Here is a 16,604-nt window from a genome sequence, read left to right as displayed (position 1 = left end):
GAAACTTCTTTCTGATCTGTGCATTCAGCTAACAGATTTAAACCATACTTTTGATTGAGCAGATCTGAACACTCTTTCTGTAGAAAATGCAACTGGACATTTGGAGCGCTAAGAGCGTAGTAGTGGAAAAAGGAATATATTCAAATATAAACTACATAGAAGCATTCTGTGAAACTTCTTTCTGATCTGAGCATTCAGCTAACAGAGTTAAACCATACTTTTGATTGAGCAGTTTTGAAACACTCTGTCTGTAGAAAATGCAACTGGACATTCGTAGCGCTAAGTGGGTAATAGTGGAAAAAAGAATATGTTCAAATATAAACTACACAGAAGCATTGTATGAAACTTCTTTCTGTTCTGTGCATTCAACTAACAGAGTTGAACCTTACTTTTGATTGAGCCGTTCTGAAACACTCTTTCTGTAGAAACTGCAATTGGACATTCTGAGCGCTAAGAGGCCTATATTGGGAAAAAGAATGTCTACGAATAAAAACTACACATAAGAATTGTGTGAAACTTCTTTCTGTTCTGTTTGTTCAACTAAAAGAGTTGAACCTTACTTTTGATTGAGCCGTTTTGAAACACTCTTTCTGTAGAAAATGCAAGTGGAGATTCGGAGCGCTATGAGGGTAATAGTGGAAAAAGGAATGTCTCCAAATATAAACTACACAGAATCATTCTGTGAAACTTCTTTCTGATCTGTGCATTCAGCTAACAGAGTTAAACCATAATTATGATTGAGCAGATCTCAACACTCTTTCTGTAGAAAATGCAACTGGACATTTGGAGCGCTAAGAGAGTAGTAGTGGAAAAAGGAATATATTCAAATATAAACTACACAGAAGCATTCTGTGAAACTTCTTTCTGATCTGAGCATTCAGCTAACAGAGTTAAACCATACTTTTGATTGAGCAGTTTTGAAACACTCTGTCTGTAGAAAATGCAACTGGACATTCGTAGCGCTAAGTGGGTAATAGTGGAAAAAAGAATATGTTCAAATATAAACTACACAGAAGCATTTTATGAAACTTCTTTCTGTTCTGTGCATTCAACTAACAGAGTTGAACCTTACTTTTGATTGAGCCATTCTGAAACACTCTTTCTGTAGAAACTGCAATTGGACATTCTGAGCGCTAAGAGGCCTATATTGGGAAAAAGAATGTCTACAAATAAAAACTACACAGAAGAATTGTGTGAAACTTCTTTCTGTTCTGTTTGTTCAACTAAAAGAGTTGAACCTTAGTTTTGATTGAGCCGTTCTGAAACGCTCTTTCTGTAGAAAATGCAAGTGGAGATTCGGAGCGCTAAGAGGGTAATAGTGGAAAAAGGAATGTCTCCAAATATAAACTACACAGAATCATTCTGTGAAACTTCTTTCTGATCTGTGCATTCAGCTAACAGAGTTAAACCATACTTTTGATTGAGCAGATCTGAACACTCTTTCTGTAGAAAATGCAACTGGACATTTGGAGCGCTAAGAGAGTAGTAGTGGAAAAAGGAATATATTCAAATATAAACTACACAGAAGCATTCTGTGAAACTTCTTTCTGATCTGAGCATTCAGCTAACAGAGTTAATCCATACTTTTGATTGAGCAGTTTTGAAACACTCTGTCTGTAGAAAATGCAACTGGACATTCGTAGCGCTAAGTGGGTAATAGTGGAAAAAAGAATATGTTCAAATATAAACTACACAGAAGCATTGTATGACACTTCTTTATGTTCTGTGCATTCAACTAACAGAGTTGAACCTTACTTTTGATTGAGCCTTTCTGAAACACTCTTTCTGTAGAAACTGCAATTGGACATTCTGAGCGCTAAGAAGCCTCTATTGGGAAAAATAATATCTTCAAATAAAAACTACACAGAAGCATTGTGTGAAACTTATTTCTGATATGTTCATTAAGCTAACAGAGTTAAACCATACTTTTGATTGCGCAGTTCTGAACACTCTTTCTGTAGAAAATGCAAGTGGACATTCGGAGCGCTAAGAGGGTAATAGTGGAAAAAGGAATATATTCAAATATAAACTACACAGTAGCATTCTGTGAAAATTCTTTCTGTTCTGTGCATTCAACTAACAGAGTTGAACCTTACTTTTGATTGAGCCGTTCTGAAACACTCTTTCTGTAGAAACTGCAATTGGACATGCTAAGCGCTAAGAGGCCTACATTGGGAAAAAGAATATCTTCAAATAAAAACTACACAGATGCATTCTGTGAAACGTATTTCTGATCTGTAATTTCAGTTAACAGAGATAAAACATATTTTTGATTGAGCAGTTATGAAACAATCTTTTTGTAGAAAATGCAAGTGGAGATTCGGAGCGCTAAGAGGGTACTAGTGGAAAAAGGAATGTCTTCAAATATAAACTACACAGAATCATTCGGTGAAACTTCTTTCTGATCTGTGCATTCAGCTAACAGAGTTAAACCATACTTTTGATTGAGCAGATCTGAACACTCTTTCTGTAGAAAATGCAACTGGACATTTGTAGCGCTAAGAGCGTAGTAGTGGAAAAAGGAATATATTCAAATATAAACTACACAGAAGCATTCTGTGAAACATCTTTCTGATCTGAGCATTCAGCTAACAGAGTTAAACCATACTTTTGATTGAGCAGTTTTGAAACACTCTGTCTGTAGAAAATGCAACTGGACATTCGTAGCGCTAAGTGGGTAATAGTGGAAAAAAGAATATGTTCAAATATAAACTACACAGAAGCATTGTATGAAACTTCTTTCTGTTCTGTGCATTGAACTAACAGAGTTGAAACTTACTTTTGATTGAGCCGTTCTGAAACACTCTTTCTGTAGAAACTGCAATTGGACATTCTGAGCGCTAAGAGGCCTATATTGGGAAAAGGAATGTCTACAAATAAAAACTACACAGAAGAATTGTGTGAAACTTCTTTCTGTTCTGTTTGTTCAACTAAAAGAGTTGAACCTTAGTTTTGATTGAGCCGTTCTGAAACACTCTTTCTGTAGAAAATGCAAGTGGAGATTCGGAGCGCTAAGAGGGTAATAGTGGAAAAGGAATGTCTCCAAATATAAACTACACAGAATCATTCTGTGAAACTTCTTTCTGATCTGTGCATTCAGCTAACAGAGTTAAAACATACATTTGATTGAGCAGATCTGAACACTCTTTCTGTAGAAAATGCAACTGGACATTTGGAGCGCTAAGAGAGTAGTAGTGGAAAAAGGAATATATTCAAATATAAACTACACAGAAGCATTCTGTGAAACTTCTTTCTGATCTGAGCATTCAGCTAACAGAGTTAAACCATACTTTTGATTGAGCAGTTTTGAAACACTCTGTCTGTAGAAAATGCAACTGGACATTCGTAGCGCTAAGTGGGTAATAGTGGAAAAAAGAATATGTTCAAATATAAACTACACAGAAGCATTGTATGAAACTACTTTCTGTTCTGTGCATTCAACTAACAGATTTGAACCTTACTTTTGATTGAGCCGTTCTGAAACACTCTTTCTCTAGAAACTGCAATTGGACATTCTGAGCACTAGGAGGCCTATATTGGGAAAAAGAATGTCTACTAATAAAAACTACACAGAAGAATTGTGTGAAACTTCTTTCTGTTCTGTTTGTTCAACTAAAAGAGTTGAACCTTAGTTTTGATTGAGCCGTTCTGAAACACTCTTTCTGTAGAAAATGCAAGTGGAGATTCGGAGCGCTAAGAGGGTAATAGTGGAAAAAGCAATGTCTCCAAATATAAACTACACAGAATCATTCTGTGAAACTTCTTTCTGATCTGTGCATTCAGCTAACAGAGTTAAACCATACTTTTGATTGAGCAGATCTGAACACTCTTTCTGTAGAAAATGCAACTGGACATTTGGAACGCTAAGAGAGTAGTAGTGGAAAAAGGAATATATTCAAATATAAACTACACAGAAGCATTCTGTGAAACTTCTTTCTGATCTGAGCATTCAGCAAACAGAGTTAAACCATACTTTTGATTGAGCAGTTTTGAAACACTCTGTCTGTAGAAAATGCAACTGGACATTCGTAGCGCTAAGTGGGTAATAGTGGAAAAAAGAATATGTTCAAATATAAACTACACAGAAGCATTGTATGAAACTTCTTTCTGTTCTGTGCATTCAACTAACAGAGTTGAACCTTACTTTTGATTGAGCCTTTCTGAAACACTCTTTCTGTAGAAACTGCAATTGGACATTCTGAGCGCTAAGAGGCCTATATTGGGAAAAAAAATATCTTCAAATAAAAACTACACAGAAGCATTGTGTGAAACTTATTTCTGATATGTTCATTAAGCTAACAGAGTTAAACCATACTTTTGATTGCGCAGTTCTGAACACTCTTTCTGTAGAAATTTCAAGTGGACATTCGGAGCGCTAAGAGGGTAATATTGGAAAAGGGAATATATTCAAATATAAACTACACAGTAGCATTCTGTGAAAATTCTTTCTGTTCTGTGCATTCAACTAACAGAGTTGAACCTTACTTTTGATTGAGCCGTTCTGAAACACTCTTTCTGTAGAAACTGCAATTGGACATGCTAAGCGCTAAGAGGCCTACATTGGGAAAAAGAATATCTTCAAATATAAACTACACAGATGCATTCTGTGAAACTTATTTCTGATCTGTAAATTCAGTTAACAGAGATAAAACATATTTTTGATTGAGCAGTTATGAAACACTCTTTTTGTAGAAAATGCAAGTGGAGATTCGGAGCGCTAAGAGGGTAATAGTGGAAAAAGGAATGCCTTCAAATATAAACTACACAGAATCATTCGGTGAAACTTCTTTCTGATCTGTGCATTCAGCTAACAGAGTTAAACCATACTTTTGATTGAGCAGATCTGAACACTCTTTCTGTGGAAAATGCAACTGGACATTTGGAGCGCTAAGAGCGTAGTAGTGGAAAAAGGAATATATTCAAATATAAACTACACAGAAGCATTCTGTGAAACTTCTTTCTGATCTGAGCATTCAGCTAACAGAGTTAAACCATACTTTTGGTTGAGCAGTTTTGAAACACTCTGTCTGTAGAAAATGCAACTGGACATTCGTAGCGCTAAGTGGGTAATAGTGGAAAAAAGAATATGTTCAAATATAAACTACACAGAAGCATTGTATGAAACTTCTTTCTGTTCAGTGCATTCAACTAACAGAGTTGAACCTTACTTTTGATTGAGCCGTTCTGAACCACTCTTTCTGTAGAATCTGCTATTGGAAATTCTGAGCGCTAAGAGGCCTATATTGGGAAAAAGAATGTCTACAAATAAAAACTACACAGAAGAATTGTGTGAAACTTCTTTCTGTTCTGTTTGCTCAACTAAAAGAGTTGAACCTTAGTTTTGATTGAGCCGTTCTGAAACACTCTTTCTGTAGAAAATGCAAGTGGAGAGTTGGAGCGCTAAGAGGGTAATAGTGGAAAAAGGAATGTCTCCAAATATAAACTACACAGAATCATTCTGTGAAACTTCTTTCTGATCTGTGCATTCAGCTAACAGAGTTAAACCATACTTTTGATTGAGCAGATCTGAACACTCTTTCTTTAGAAAATGCAACTGGACATTTGGAGCGCTAAGAGAGTAGTAGTGGAAAAAGGAATATATTCAAATATAAACTACACAGAAGCATTCTGTGAAACTTCTTTCTGATCTGAGCATTCAGCTTACAGAGTTAAACCATACTTTTGATTGAGCAGTTTTGAAACACTCTGTCTGTAGAAAATGCAACTGGACATTCGTAGCGCTAAGTGGGTAATAGTGGAAAAAAGAATATGTTCAAATATAAACCTCACAGAAGCATTGTATGAAATTTCTTTCTGTTCTGTGCATTCAACTAACAGAGTTGAACCTTACTTTTGATTGAGCCTTTCTGAAACACTCTTTCTGTAGAAACTGCAATTGGACATTCTGAGCGCTAAGAGGCCTCTATTGGGAAAAATAATATCTTCAAATAAAAACTACACAGAAGCATTGTGTGAAACTTATTTCTGATATGTTCATTAAGCTAACAGAGTTAAACCATACTTTTGATTGCGCAGTTCTGAACACTCTTTCTGTAGAAAATGCAAGTGGACATTCGGAGCGCTAAGAGGGTAATAGTGGAAAAAGGAATATATTCAAATATAAACTACACAGTAGCATTCTGTGAAAATTCTTTCTATTCTGTGCATTCAACTAACAGAGTTGAACCTTACTTTTGATTGAGCCGTTCTGAAACACTCTTTCTGTAGAAACTGCAATTGGACATGCTAAGCGCTAAGAGGCCTACATTGGGAAAAAGAATATCTTCAAATAAAAACTACACAGATGCATTCTGTGAAACATATTTCTGATCTGTAAATTCAGTTAACAGAGAAAAAACATATTTTTGATTGAGCAGTTATGAAACACTCTTTTTGTAGAAAATGCAAGTGGAGATTCGGAGCGCTAAGATGTTAATAGTGGAAAAAGGAATGTCTCCAAATATAAACTACACAGAATCATTCTGTGAAACTTCTTTCTGATCTGTGCATTCAGCTAACAGAGTTAAACCATACTTTTGATTGAGCAGATCTGAACACTCTTTCTGTAGAAAATGCAACTGGACATTTGGAGCGCTAAGAGAGTAGTAGTGGAAAAAGGAATATATTCAAATATAAACTACACAGAAGCATTCTGTGAAACTTCTTTCTGATCTGAGCATTCAGCTAACAGAGTTAAACCATACTTTTGATTGAGCAGTTTTGAAACACTCTGTCTGTAGAAAATGCAACTGGACATTCGTAGCGCTAAGTGGGTAATAGTGGAAAAAAGAATATGTTCCAATATAAACTACACAGAAGCATTGTATGAAACTTCTTTCTGTTCTGTGCATTCAACTAACAGATTTGAACCTTACTTTTGATTGAGCCGTTCTGAAACACTCTTTCTCTAGAAACTGCAATTGGACATTCTGAGCGCTAGGAGGCCTATATTGGGAAAAAGAATGTCTACTAATAAAAACTACACAGAAGAATTGTGTGAAACTTCTTTCTGTTCTGTTTGTTCAACTAAAAGAGTTGAACCTTACTTTTGATTGAGCCGTTCTGAAACACTCTTTCTGTAGAAAATGCAAGTGGAGATTCGGAGCGCTAAGAGGGTAATAGTGGAAAAAGGAATGTCTCCAAATATAAACTACACAGAATCATTCTGTGAAACTTCTTTCTGATCTGTGCATTTAGCTAACAGAGTTAAACCATACTTTTGATTGAGCAGATCTGAACACTCTTTCTGTAGAAAATGCAACTGGACATTTGGAGCGCTAAGAGAGTAGTAGTGGAAAAAGGAATATATTCAAATATAAACTACACAGAAGCATTCTGTGAAACTTCTTTCTGATCTGAGCATTCAGCTAACAGAGTTAAACCATACTTTTGATTGAGCAGTTTTGAAACACTCTGTCTGTAGAAAATGCAACTGGACATTCGTAGCGCTAAGTGGGTAATAGTGGAAAAAAGAATATTTTCAAATATAAACTACACAGAAGCATTGTATGAAATTTCTTTCTGTTCTGTGCATTCAACTAACAGAGTTGAACCTTACTTTTGATTGAGCCTTTCTGAAACACTCTTTCTGTAGAAACTGCAATTGGACATTCTGAGCGCTAAGAGGCCTCTATTGGGAAAAATAATATCTTCAAATAAAAACTACACAGAAGCATTGTGTGAAACTTATTTCTGATATGTTCATTAAGCTAACAGAGTTAAACCATACTTTTGATTGCGCAGTTCTGAACACTCTTTCTGGCGAAAATGCAAGTGGACATTCGGAGCGCTAAGAGGGTAATAGTGGAAAAAGGAATATATTCAAATATAAACTACACAGTAGCATTCTGTGAAAATTCTTTCTGTTCTGTGCATTCAACTAACAGAGTTGAACCTTACTTTTGATTGAGCCGTTCTGAAACACTCTTTCTGTAGAAACTGCAATTGGACATGCTAAGCGCTAAGAGGCCTACATTGGGAAAAAGAATATCTTCAAATAAAAACTACACAGATGCATTCTGTGAAACTTATTTCTGATCTGTAAATTCAGTTAACAGAGATAAAACATATTTTTGATTGAGCAGTTATGAAACACTCTTTTTGTAGAAAATGCAAGTGGAGATTTGGAGCGCTAAGAGGGTAATAGTGGAAAAAGGAATGTCTCCAAATATAAACTACACAGAATCATTCTGTGAAACTTCTTTCTGATCTGTGCATTCAGCTAACAGAGTTAAACCATACTTTTGATTGAGCAGATCTGAACACTCTTTCTGTAGAAAATGCAACTGGACATTTGGAGCGCTAAGAGCGTAGTAGTGGAAAAAGGAATATATTCAAATATAAACTACACAGAAACATTCTGTGAAACTTCTTTCTGATCTGAGCATTCAGCTAACAGAGTTAAAGCATACTTTTGATTGAGCAGTTTTGAAACACTTTGTCTGTAGAAAATGCAACTGGACATTCGTAGCGCTAAGTGGGTAATAGTGGAAAAAAGAATATGTTCAAATATAAACTACACAGAAGCATTGTATGAAACTTCTTTCTGTTCTGTGCATTCAACTAACAGAGTTGTACCTTACTTTTGATTGAGCCGTTCTGAAACACTCTTTCTGTAGAAACTGCAATTGGACATTCTGAGCGCTAAGAGGCCTATATTGGGAAAAGGAATGTCTACAAATAAAAACTACAAAGAAGAATTGTGTGAAACTTCTTTCTGTTCTGTTTGTTCAACTAAAAGAGTTGAACCTTAGTTTTGATTGAGCCGTTCTGAATCACTCTTTCTGTAGATAATGCAAGTGGAGATTCGGAGCGCTAAGAGGGTAATAGTGGAAAAGGAATGTCTCCAAATATAAACTACACAGAATCATTCTGTGAAACTTCTTTCTGATCTGTGCATTCAGCTAACAGAGTTAAACCATACTTTTGATTGAGCAGATCTGAACACTCTTTCTGTAGAAAATGCAACTGGACATTTGGAGCGCTAAGAGAGTAGTAGTGGAAAAATGAATATATTCAAATATAAACTACACAGAAGCATTCTGTGAAACTTCTTTCTGATCTGAGCATTCAGCTAACAGAGTTAAACCATACTTTTGATTGAGCAGTTTTGAAACACTCTGTCTGTAGAAAATGCAAGTGGACATTCGTAGCGCTAAATGGGTAATAGTGGAAAAAAGAATATGTTCAAATATAAACTACACAGAAGCATTGTATGAAATTCCTTTCTGTTCTGTGCATTCAACTAACAGAGTTGAACCTTACTTTTGATTGAGCCTTTCTGAAACACTCTTTCTGTAGAAACTGCAATTGGACATTCTGAGCGCTAAGAGGCCTCTATTGGGAATAATAATATCTTCTAATAAAAACTACACAGAAGCATTCTGTGAAACTTATTTCTGATATGTTCATTAAGCTAACAGAGTTAAACCATACTTTTGATTGTGCAGTTCTGAACACTCTTTCTGTAGAAAATGCAAGTGGACATTCGGAGCGCTAAGAGGGTAGTAGTGGAAAAAGGAATATATTCAAATATAAACTACACAGTAGCATTCTGTGAAAATCCTTTCTGTTCTGTGCATTCAACTAACAGAGTTGAACCTTACTTTTGATTGAGCCGTTCTGAAACACTCTTTCTGTAGAAACTGCAATTGGACATGCTAAGCGCTAAGAGGCCTACATTGGGAAAAAGAATATCTTCAAATAAAAACTACACAGATGCATTCTGTGAAACTTATTTCTGATCTGTAAATTCAGTTAACAGAGATAAAACATATTTTTGATTGAGCAGTTATGAAACACTCTTTTTGTAGAAAATGCAAGTGGAGATTCGGAGCGCTAAGAGGGTAATAGTGGAAAAAGGAATGTCTTCAAATATAAACTACACAGAATCATTCGGTGAAACTTCTTTCTGATCTGTGCATTCAGCTAACAGAGTTAAACCATACTTTTGATTGAGCAGTTTTGAAACACTCTGTCTGTAGAAAATGCAACTGGACATTCGTAGCGCTAAGTGGGTAATAGTGGAAAAAAAATATGTTCAAATATAAACTACACAGAAGCATTGTATGAAACTTCTTTCTGTTCTGTGCATTCAACTAACAGAGTTGAACCTTACTTTTGATTGAGCCGTTCTGAAACACTCTTTCTGTAGAAACTGCAATTGGACATTCTGAGCGCTAAGAGGCCTATATTGGGAAAAATAATGTCTACAAATAAAAACTACACAGAAGAATTGTGTGAAACTTCTTTCTGTTCTGTTTGTTCAACTAAAAGAGTTGAACCTTAGTTTTGATTCAGCCGTTCTGAAACACTCTTTCTGTAGAAAATGCAAGTGGAGATTCGGAGCGCTAAGAGGGTAATAGTGGAAAAAGGAATGTCTCCAAATATAAACTACACAGAATCATTCTGTGGAACTTCTTTCTGATCTGTGCATTCAGCTAACAGAGTTAAACCATACTTTTGTTTGAGCAGATCTGAACACTCTTTCTGTAGAAAATGCAACTGGACATTTGGAGCGCTAAGAGAGTAGTAGTGGAAAAAGGAATATATTCAAATATAAACTACACAGAAGCATTCTGTGAAACTTCTTTCCGATCTGAGCATTCAGCTAACAGAATTAAACCATACTTTTGATTGAGCAGTTTTGAAATACTCTGTCTGTAGAAAATGCAACTGGACATTCGTAGCGCTAAGTGGGTAATACTGGAAAAAAGAATATGTTCAAATATAAACTACACAGAAGCATTGTATGAAACTTCTTTCTGTTCTGTGCATTCAACTAACAGAGTTGAACCTTACTTTTGATTGAGCCTTTCTGAAACACTCTTTCTGTAGAAACTGCAATTGTACATTCTGAGCGCTAAGAGGCCTCTATTGGGAAAAATAATATCTTCAAATAAAAACTACACAGAAGCATTCTGTGAAACTTATTTCTGATATGTTCATTAAGCTAACAGATTTAAACCATACTTTTGATTGCGCAGTTCTGAACACTCTTTCTGTAGAAAATGCAAGTGGACATTCGGAGCGCTAAGAGGGTAGTAGTGGAAAAAGGAATATATTCAAATATAAACTACACAGTAGCATTCTGTGAAAATCCTTTCCGTTCTGTGCATTCAACTAACAGAGTTGAACCTTACTTTTGATTGAGCCGTTCTGAAACACTCTTTCTGTAGAAACTGCAATTGGACATGCTAAGCGCTAAGAGGCCTACATTGGGAAAAAGAATATCTTCAAATAAAAACTACACAGATGCATTCTGTGAAACTTATTTCTGATCTGTAAATTCAGTTAACAGAGATAAAACATATTTTTGATTGAGCAGTTAGGAAACACTCTTTTTGTAGAAAATGCAAGTGGAGATTCGGAGCGCTAAGAGGGTAATAGTGGAAAAAGGAATGTCTTCAAATATAAACTACACAGAATCATTCGGTGAAACTTCTTTCTGATCTGTGCATTCAGCTAACAGAGTTAAACCATACTTTTGATTGAGCAGATCTGAACACTCTTTCTGTAGAAAATGCAACTGGACATTTGGAGCGCTAAGAGCGTAGTAGTGGAAAAAGGAATATATTCAAATGTAAACTACACAGAAGCATTCTGTGAAACTTCTTTCTGATCTGAGCATGCAGCTAACAGAGTTAAACCATACTTTTGATTGAGCAGTTTTGAAACTCTCTGTCTGTAGAAAATGCAACTGGACATTCGTAGCGCTAAGTGGGTAATAGTGGAAAAAAGAATATGTTCAAATATAAACTACACAGAAGCATTGTATGAAACTTCTTTCTGTTCTGTGCATTCAACTAACAGAGTTGAACCTTACTTTTGATTGAGCCGTTCTGAAACACTCGTTCTGTAGAAACTGCAATTGGACATTCTGAGCGCTAAGAGGCCTATATTGGGAAAAAGAATGTCTACAAATAAAAACTACAAAGAAGAATTGTGTGAAACTTCTTTCTGTTCTGTTTGTTCAACTAAAAGAGTTGAACCTTAGTTTTGATTGAGCCGTTCTGAAACAATCTTTCTTTAGAAAATGCAAGTGGAGATTCGGAGCGTTAAGAGGGTAATAGTGGAAAAAGGAATGTCTCCAAATATAAACTACACAGAATCATTCTGTGAAACTTCTTTCTGATCTGTGCATTCAGCTAACAGAGTTAAACCATACTTTTGATTGAGCAGATCTGAACACCCTTTCTGTAGAAAATGCAACTGGACATTTGGAGCGCTAAGAGAGTAGTAGTGGATAAAGGAATATATTCAAATATAAACTACACAGAAGCATTCTGTGAAACTTATTTCTGATCTGAGCATTCAGCTAACAGAGTTAAACCATACTTTTGATTGAGCAGTTTTGAAACACTCTGTCTGTAGAAAATGCAACTGGACATTGGTAGCGCTAAGTGGGTAATAGTGGAAAAAAGTATATGTTCAAATATAAATTACACAGAAGCATTGTATGAAATTCCTTTATGTTCTGTGCATTCAACTAACAGAGTTGAAACTTACTTTTGATTGAGCCTTTCTGAAACACTCTTTCTGTAGAAACTGCAATTGGACATTCTGAGCGCTAAGAGGCCTCTATTGGGAATAATAATATCTTCAAATAAAAACTACACAGAAGCATTCTGTGAAACTTATTTCTGATATGTTCATTAAGCTAACAGAGTTAAACCATACTATTGATTGCGCAGTTCTGAACACTCTTTCTGTAGAAAATGCAAGTGGACATTCGGAGCGCTAAGAGGGTAGTAGTGGAAAAAGGAATATATTCAAATATAAACTACACAGTAGCATTCTGTGAAAATCCTTTCTGTTCTGTGCATTCAACTAACAGAGTTGAACCTTACTTTTGATTGAGCCGTTCTGAAACTCTCTTTCTGTAGAAACTGCAATTGGACATGCTAAGCGCTAAGAGGCCTACATTGGGAAAAAGAATATCTTCAAATAAAAACTACACAGATGCATTCTGTGAAACTTATTTCTGATCTGTAAATTCAGTTAACAGAGATAAAACATATGTTTGATTGAGCAGTTATGAAACACTCTTTTTGTAGAAAATGCAAGTGTAGATTCGGAGCGCTAAGAGGGTAATAGTGGAAAAAGGAATGTCTTCAAATATAAACTACACAGAATCATTCGGTGAAACTTCTTTCTGATCTGTGCATTCAGCTAACAGAGTTAAACCATACTTTTGATTGAGCAGATCTGAACACTCTTTCTGTAGAAAATGCAACTGGATATTTGGAGCGCTAAGAGCGTAGTAGTGGAAAAAGGAATATATTCAAATATAAACTACACAGAAGCATTCTGTGAAACTTCTTTCTGATCTGAGCATGCAGCTAACAGAGTTAAACCATACTTTTGATTGAGCAGTTTTGAAACACTCTGTCTGTAGAAAATGCAACTGGACATTCGTAGCGCTAAGTTTGTAATAGTGGAAAAAAGAATATGTTCAAATATAAACTACACAGAAGCATTGTATGAAACTCCTTTCTCTTCTGTGCATTCAACTAACAGAGTTGAACCTTACTTTTGATTGAGCCGTTGTGAAACACTCTTTCTGTAGAAAATGCAAGTGGAGATTCGGGGCGCTAAGAGGGTAATAGTGGAAAAAGGAATGTCTCCATATATAAACTACACAGAAGCATTCTGTGAAACTTCTTTCTGATCTGAGCATTCAGCTAACTGAGTTAAACCATACTTTTGATTGAGCAGTTTTGAAACACTCTGTCTGTAGAAAATGCAACTGGACATTCGTAGCGCTAAGTGGGTAATAGTGGAAAAAAAATATGTTCAAATATAAACTACACAGAAGCATTGTATGAAACTTCTTTCTGTTCTGTGCATTCAACTAACAGAGTTGAACCTTACTTTTGATTGAGCCGTTCTGAAACACTCTTTCTGTAGAAACTGCAATTGGACATTCTGAGCGCTAAGAGGCCTATATTGGGAAAAATAATGTCTACAAATAAAAACTACACAGAAGAATTGTGTGAAACTTCTTTCTGTTCTGTTTGTTCAACTAAAAGAGTTGAACCATAGTTTTGATTCAGCCGTTCTGAAACACTCTTTCTGTAGAAAATGCAAGTGGAGATTCGGAGCGCTAAGAGGGTAATAGTGGAAAAAGGAATGTCTCCAAATATAAACTACACAGAATCATTCTGTGGAACTTCTTTCTGATCTGTGCATTCAGCTAACAGAGTTAAACCATACTTTCGTTTGAGCAGATCTGAACACTCTTTCTGTAGAAAATGCAACTGGACATTTGGAGCGCTAAGAGAGTAGTAGTGGAAAAAGGAATATATTCAAATATAAACTACACAGAAGCATTCTGTGAAACTTCTTTCCGATCTGAGCATTCAGCTAACAGAATTAAACCATACTTTTGATTGAGCAGTTTTGAAATACTCTGTCTGTAGAAAATGCAACTGGACATTCGTAGCGCTAAGTGGGTAATACTGGAAAAAAGAATATGTTCAAATATAAACTACACAGAAGCATTGTATGAAACTTCTTTCTGTTCTGTGCATTCAACTAACAGAGTTGAACCTTACTTTTGATTGAGCCTTTCTGAAACACTCTTTCTGCAGAAACTGCAATTGGTCATTCTGAGCTCTAAGAGGCCTATATTGGGAAAAATAATATCTTCAAATAAAAACTACACAGAAGCATTGTGTGAAACTTATTTCTGATATGTTCATTAAGCTAACAGAGTTAAACCATACTTTTGATTGCGCAGTTCTGAACACTCTTTCTGTAGAAAATGCAAGTGGACATTCGGAGCGCTAAGAGGGTAATAGTGGAAAAAGGAATATATTCAAATATAAACTACACAGTAGCATTCTGTGAAAATTCTTTCTGTTCTGTGCATTCAACTAACAGAGTTGAACCTTACTTTTGATTGAGCCGTTCTGAAACACTCTTTCTGTAGAAACTGCAATTGGACATGCTAAGCGCTAAGAGGCCTACATTGGGAAAAAGAATATCTTCAAATAAAAACTACACAGACGCATTCTGTGAAACTTATTTCTGATCTGTAAATTCAGTTAACAGAGATAAAACATATGTTTGATTGAGCAGTTATGAAACACTCTTTTTGTAGAAAATGCAAGTGGAGATTCGGAGCGCTAAGAGGGTAATAGTGGAAAAAGGAATGTCTTCAAATATAAACTACACAGAATCATTCGGTGAAACTTCTTTCTGATCTGTGCATTCAGCTAACAGAGTTAAACCATACTTTTGATTGAGCAGATCTGAACACTCTTTCTGTAGAAAATGCAACTGGACATTTGGAGCACTAAGAGCGTAGTAGTGGAAAAAGGAATATATTCAAATATAAACTACACAGAAGCATTCCGTGAAACTACATTCTGATCTGAGCATTCAGCTAACTGAGTTAAACCATACTTTTGATTGAGCAGTTTTGATACACTCTGTCTGTAGAAAATGCAACTGGACATTCGTAGCGCTAAGTGGGTAATAGTGGAAAAAAGAATATGTTCAAATATAAACTACACAGAAGCATTGTATGAAACTTCTTTCTGTTCTGTGCATTCAACTAACAGAGTTGAACCTTACTTTGATTGAGCCGTTCTGAAACACTCTTTCTGTAGAAACTGCAATTGGACATTCTGAGCGCTAAGAGGCCTATATTGGGAAAAAGAATGTCTACAAATAAAAACTACACAGAAGAATTGTGTGAAACTTCTTTCTGATCTGTTTGTTCAACTAAAAGAGTTGAACCTTAGTTTTGATTGTGCCGTTCTGAAACACTCTTTGTGTAGAAAATGCAAGTGGAGATTCGGAGCGCTAAGAGGGTAATAGTGGAAAAAGGAATGTCTCCAAATATAAACTACACAGAATCATTCTGTGAAACTTCTTTCTGATCTGTGCATTCAGCTAACAGTGTTAAACCATACTTTTGATTGAGCAGATCTGAACACTCTTTCTGTAGAAAATGCAACTGGACATTTGGAGCGCTAAGAGAGTAGTAGTGGAAAAAGGAATATATTCAAATATAAACTACACAGAAGCATTCTGTGAAACTTCTTTCTGATCTGAGCATTCAGCTAACAGAGTTAAACCATACTTTTGATTGAGCAGTTTTGAAACACTCTGTCTGTAGAAAATGCAACTGGACATTCGTAGCGCTAAGTGGGTAATACTGGAAAAAAGAATATGTTCAAATATAAACTACACAGAAGCATTGTATGAAACTTCTTTCTGTTCTGTGCATTCAACTAACAGAGTTGAACCTTACTTTTGATTGAGCCTTTCTGAAACACTCTTTCTGTAGAAACTGCAATTGGACATTCTGAGCGCTAAGAGGCCTATGTTGGGAAAAATAATATCTTCAAATAAAAACTACACAGAAGCGTTGTGTGAAACTTATTTCTGATATGTTCATTAAGCTAACAGAGTTAAACCATACTTTTGATTGCGCAGTTCTGAACACTCTTTCTGTAGAAAATGCAAGTGGACATTCGGAGCGCTAAGAGGGTAATAGTGGAAAAAGGAATATATTCAAATATAAACTACACAGTAGCATTCTGTGAAAATACTTTCTGTTCTGTGCATTCAACTAACAGAGTTGAACCTTACTT

The sequence above is a fragment of the Symphalangus syndactylus genome, chromosome 12, assembly GCF_028878055.3.
Source record: "Symphalangus syndactylus isolate Jambi chromosome 12, NHGRI_mSymSyn1-v2.1_pri, whole genome shotgun sequence".
Lineage (NCBI taxonomy): Eukaryota > Metazoa > Chordata > Mammalia > Primates > Hylobatidae > Symphalangus > Symphalangus syndactylus.
Note: the sequence above shows the minus strand (reverse complement) of the source record.